At 31.8% G+C, this 6,178-nt stretch overlaps 1 non-coding gene across 1 annotated transcript; it reads left to right on the top strand.

Annotated features, from left to right (window-relative positions):
- Positions 1-1,180: 1,180 nt before the first annotated feature.
- Positions 1,181-1,265, top strand: TRNAY-GUA. Its single transcript is given in 2 exon segments — positions 1,181-1,217; positions 1,230-1,265. It is a non-coding gene; the product is annotated as a tRNA-Tyr (tRNA).
- The last annotated feature ends 4,913 nt before the right edge of the window (positions 1,266-6,178 follow it).

Raw genomic sequence — 6,178 nt, 5'->3', positions numbered from 1 at the left:
ATGGGCCAGGCCTGCGGTCCAGGTCCTTGATTGCCATCCCTAATCTTAGCTGATGAAATTGTGAGTATTGTTTATTGTTATATTTTAGTTACCATCTTATAGTATTCATTATATAATTTGAATTTTTATGTTATGTTGGGTGTAAAGATTGCAGCATATTGCAAAAGGAATCAATTTTTTTTTTGTCTCCAACGTGATTTACCGGTTTGAGAGTGGAAAACTATCGACACTTTTTAAGTTCTAGCCGCTTCTGGACAATATCGCCCAACAATTCATCAATACAAATTGATTTTTTTCAGGCCACACAGTGGAAACTGGATGTAATTTTCTATCTGATCATCTTTTTCTTTCTCTTTCGAGTTACGATGAGTTAAGGAATATCGACGAGAAGAAAAATATTTTTCTTAAAGGTACACATGTTTATTGATTACTTTGTAATGAATATTATGATCTTATTAAAGTTTTGGACAGATCTTGAATTCTTTTGTCGTAAATTCATTATGTATTGTTGTTCATACAGATGTTATTGGACAAGTCGTGGATCTTCATGGGGTTCAAACGGTTCAAGCTTTGGGGAAAGAGAAAAAGAAAGTTCAATTTCGTTTGCTTGATTGCATGTAAATTACATGTATACGTTGGGACAGAATATTGGTGTTATGAATTACGTTGGTTCAAATTATGTTTCTAAAACAAATATAAACATATATAGTTTTATATATTACATAGTATAGTAATATTTTATAGTGTTATATTTATAACTTTGTCCTGAAAACAAACCAAACTGAAATATAATATATATCAAAAAATGTTTTGAACCATTACACAAAATATATTAAACGTCAGAATATAATAAACTCACTGAGAAATTATGTAATAATTGTTTAAAAAATTAACTTCATAATGTACACAACAAAATCAAAACACAACAACAAAATCAAAACACAAGTTTCATAGCAAATTTTGCATTACAATAAAAAAAACACAACCCGCATTCGCAAAAGAATGAAAACCCGCCCGCCGGCGGGTCATGATCTAGTAGTATCTTAAGTGAGAGTTATACTGTAAATACATGATTTAAAGGATTAACTCTGGTCATTAAATTATGAATGCAATGTTTAACCCAAAAAAAAGTGAGTATAAATGTCAATATAGATTAATAGATCATATAAACTTGCAAGTACCGACCTTAGCTCAGTTGGTAGAGCGGAAGACTGTAGTAGATGCAGATAATCTTTAGGTCGCTGGTTCGATTCCGGCAGGTCGGAATTTTCTTTTGCAGTTTCTCCTTTTTCTCTTGGGCCTTACTAATCTCTGTTTCTATTTTTTACTTTTTGGAAATACCTTGGGCCTTTTAATCTTGTAACGATAGGCCGATAATTCAACATATAGCCCTGGCTTAGATATAAAAATTTCAACGGTCAAATTTAGAAAGAATCGTGTATATGCATCAACGCACGCGGTTTCCCATCTATTTAATATGGGTCAATAATCCGATAATGTGTTGTTCACAAAATGTAGATGTTTTAAACTGGCTGTGGGTGCATTTTAATTAGGCGACGCATGAACTCGTAAGGTGTAACAGAGTTTAATTTCTGAAATGTCTTTTATTTGTATCTGGACACTAACATAGGATGGTATTTTCTCCAGCTTTGCTGTTAATTTCATGGCATTTGTTTTTTTATTTTTTTTTCTCGAAAAAAACAATGCAAATTTTCCGCCTAGTGTTTAGTTTCTCTTGTTACTTTATTTCTCCGTAAATGTACCCTCTTCTAGTTCATCGATTGTTGTACATTCTGCAGAGCCGTGTCACCCTTTGGTAAAAAAACAAGCGCCTCAGATTCTCTAGTTTTAGTCAAAACTAAAGGTCCCATTTATATACAAATGCATTAGTTAGTGTTATAAATGATTAGCATATGGTTTATATTTGGGGAATTCGTCTCAAAAAAATACGAACTTTGCAGGAATTGCCAAAAGAAACCTGGACATATTGGCTGACCAAAAAACCACCATAATTTTGTTGACTTTTTCAGTTTATTAAGCAACTTAAGATTGACTGACCAGATTAACACACCGTTAGCAGAGTTAACAGATATTTTAGATGGCATTAAGCAACGTTAATTGTGGGCGTTAATTAAAACGACCTCGTTTAATCTCTTTGTATGATTAAAGACAAATGAATGAAACGACGTCGTTTTAGGTAGCTTTGTTATTAAAAATATGTGCTTCCCGCGGGTCGAACTCGTGCACTCGTGATCAATGGTAGGGGTTGTGCCACTGAGCTAGTGGACTTTTCAAGGGATTGACGAACATAGTTATTTTTAAACTCTGAAATATGATTAACTGAATCAAAAAGAAACGACGACGTTTTCCCCTTCGTCTTTAATCTCTTAACGAACACGAACCCTAAATTCCCAAAATCTCAAATCGTGTTTCCTCTTCAAGCTCGATTCTCACCTTTCCTTCTTCGAGTATCGCATGATGAGTTTGTGTTGTGAGGATTCATCACCACCTTTTCCACCCTTCTTCGACTGTTGAACCGCTTCTTCACTCCCGTAATCGAAATTCCTCATCGCTCCCCAAATCATTACCTCCCTTCCATTCCTTGTGAACTTCGTCTTTACCATCTACAGAGACAGAGAAAAAAATCCCCAAATCGATTTGAATTTCTGAGAAATTAGGGTTACGTTTTGATTAATCTCCAAATCGATCATCCACATCTTTTGATCAATAAAACTAAATATGTATGGTATTCTTCCGAAAAGTCCACTAGCTCAGTGGTAAAACCCCCCCCCCCCCCTAAGGACTACGAGTGCAGGAGTTCGAGTCCAACCAAAAACAATTTTTAATAAACAAAACGACGGCGTCTTGAGATTTTGTCTTAAACAAAACAACTGGATGAAACGACGTCGTTTCACTAAACGACAGTATTTAACGGTGAGTTAACACTGTCGTAACTGTCGGTTAACGATGTGTTAATCTGGTCAGTCAATCGTAAGTTTCTTAATAAACTAAAAAAGTCAACAAAAGTTGAGGGTTTTATTGGCCAGGCTCGAGTACAGGTTTCTTTTGGCAATTCCTGCAAAATTCGTGTTTTTTTTTGCCTAATTCCCTTTATATTTGTGGAGATCTTAATAGATCGTATCTCTTTTTCTCTACATTTTCGTTTGGATTCTTTTTTTTTTTTTTACATCTACTCTATTAATTTAGAGTATTATTTGGACGTAATGTATGATAATTAGTTTTGGACCTATTGAAAAATTCATTAATATTAAATATAGTCACATGTTATCTGATAGTGTTATATAAATTAACCTTTTTAATCCATTACAAAATACTATTGATATATCATACGAACCTAAACACATGGCATAACCGATTTTCCATTGGTCTACAAACAAAAATTCAACTAATATCTTCATCCTTCACAAACATAATTCTAAACCATAATTGAATAACTTCATCCTTTCCCAACATATTTCTAAACCATAACCTAAATTTCATTGCTCTACTTACAGCACTTCAATTAATGTATATGTACATATATATGTTTGTGAAGGATGAAGATATTAGTTGAATACACCGAGCTTTACCAAAAATGATCTAAAACTTGATTTTAAATTCAAAGTATACTTTAACTTCAGTCAAATGCAAAAGTAACACAAAAGCCTAGTGAAATTACAGCAAACCTCTTATGACCAAACAAAAAACCAGTATGCATTCTTTCAAGGTTTCTCATATATTAGATCTTAAAAATAATTTATAAATTTTATAAAAAATACTTTTATGGGAGAAAATTTGAAATAATGTAACTATAAATACTTTTAAATGATATGAATTAAAATCTAGTAAAATTGAATTGTTTTGAACATAGACGAGTGAATTTAGATTGAATCATGATATTCTTTGGTTTAGGTTTGGTAACATATGTTATAGTATTGTGGGAGAAAAACTGTTTGTTCACTATTTTATGTTTCATTGTGTTATCGTGCTCCATATTTTTTTTTTGATGAAATGTTAAATTTATTAATCATCAGCAAAAATAATAGTTTTGTATAAAGAGGAAATAAAAATTTAGCTAAAGCCTTTTGTAAATATTTTGTTTTCTTTTACAGCTGCATATCCAAACATTAAGATGACGGATTTTGGAGACCATCTTGAGCTTGGGATTCTTCATGTTTCAATATGGCATCGTGTACAAGCTCAATCTCACTGGGAAGATCACCTCATTTGTGCTAAAGCTCAGTGTTTTACTTTGTCGGAGCTATTACACTCTAATACCTTACTATTATTGCAAGAGAGTTCATGTTGTTTGGTTGTGAGTTTTTGATGATAATCTTTGTTCGAATTCATCCATTGAACTTGATTTTTATCTTTCCTTTGAAGTATTTGATGATTTTTTATCGGTTTTCAAAGTAAAACTGTGTAGCCGATGATGAGGTAAATAATAACTTCCATGTAATTAGAGTTATTAATCCGTAAGTATTGATGATGAGGTAAGTGGTAACTTCCAAGTAAATAAAAGTTATTAATTCGTAAGTATTAGACTTTTAATTTAGTTGGATTTTTTTTTACTTTTATATATTTTGAGGATACGCTCGTCACCACGACAACTTTATATTTCCGATTACTTATGCTTTTGCATCTCCCTGAACATAGATGCTTGGTTGTCCTGGTGTAAGTTTTCAAAACTCTTACTTATTTTTAATTAGACAACGATCGAAGATAATCACAATTTTTCTTGCTCAACAAAATATTATGAAAATATTTGTGTTCCCTTAAATTAATAGCAGAAAATTTGGAAATTGTTAGAAAACGATATTAATATGGACCATAGTTACCGGTCTTCTATCAACAAGTTTGAATGGTTTTAGGTTTTTAGCCCTACCTATATGTTAAGAAATCTGATATGAAAAGAAAAATCTAAATGAAACATGGTTCGTAACTATAAATAGAAAATATTACACTATAGGGCAGTTTTCCACTTACTAATAACATTATAAGACAGTTTATGCTCCTTAGACACTTTCTATTTCTCCAATACACGTTTCACCTCTTCCAATTCATAAAAAAATTGAAATCTAACTAAATCTTAACTAAATAAAAAAATAATATTTATTTTTAATCTTTTTGATATGACAACTTATGGTTTCTCTCTCTATTTATTTATCTTTCTTTTCTACCATCAGATTCAGATATGTTCTCATGTCCCTGAGAATGATTTTTTTTTTTTTTTGTAAATTAAGCTACATTTGCGTAAATTTGTTTTTTTTCTTTTGTTCATTTTATTTTACTCTCTAACATAATAGTTTGAAGTATTTGATCTGTAACTTAGTGCTCTTATTTTCATTTTTTTTTGCTATTTTAGACTTTGGACAAGAATCATTTGCTGTTGACAAGATCTTGGAATATATTTTTTTAGCCCTTTCAAAGAACCCATCTTCTTAAGAAATAAGCTTCATGACTCTTCAACTATTTCCTTGAAGGAGTTTTTAGCTAAGTATAAGAAGCAGAGTTCATCAAGTTTTGTAGTTGAGGAAAGTGGAAGCTACCAGCTTAGGAAGATGAACTCAAGTAAGCCTTAAGGGCTTGGGCTTGTTGATGTATCTATCAGTATATCTGTAGAAAGACAATACTTTGGAGGTTTTACTAGTAATGTCTATGAATTATGTTCATTTAGCATTTGTCTAAAATCTGTGAAGTTTTACTGGTAATGTCTTCGAACTATGTTTATTTAACTTGTGTAGATGGGATGAAGGTGAAACCGACATAGATGAGTTCTCATCTTATGATGATATGCTTGCTGCACAAGATTTCACTCAACGATACAAGTTAAGAAGGCCAGAGAATATGTATTTCCAAGCTCATCGTTTTAGAAAACCTATTAGGTGTACAAGTGAACTAATGTACATGTAAGGTTTTGGGAATTTATGAACACGTGGATAGTGATAATTATGTGTACATGTTTGATAATTATGTGTACACGTTTGCAAGTTTTACTTTTTTGTACACATGTATGCCACAATTTCTATTGTACACATGTACACTCATGGATGTGCACAATTTTTTTGTTGTCGACATATGAGATTATGATAGAGATACGAAAGTTTATATATTTTTTTTAGAAATCTTTTTATTATTGAAAGGTCGTGTAATCATTGGCCCATCAATTCTAAAGTGT

This window comes from Brassica napus, chromosome C3 (assembly GCF_020379485.1).
Source record: "Brassica napus cultivar Da-Ae chromosome C3, Da-Ae, whole genome shotgun sequence".
Taxonomy (NCBI): Eukaryota; Viridiplantae; Streptophyta; class Magnoliopsida; order Brassicales; family Brassicaceae; genus Brassica; species Brassica napus.
This window is presented reverse-complemented; position numbering and strand designations above follow the sequence as displayed.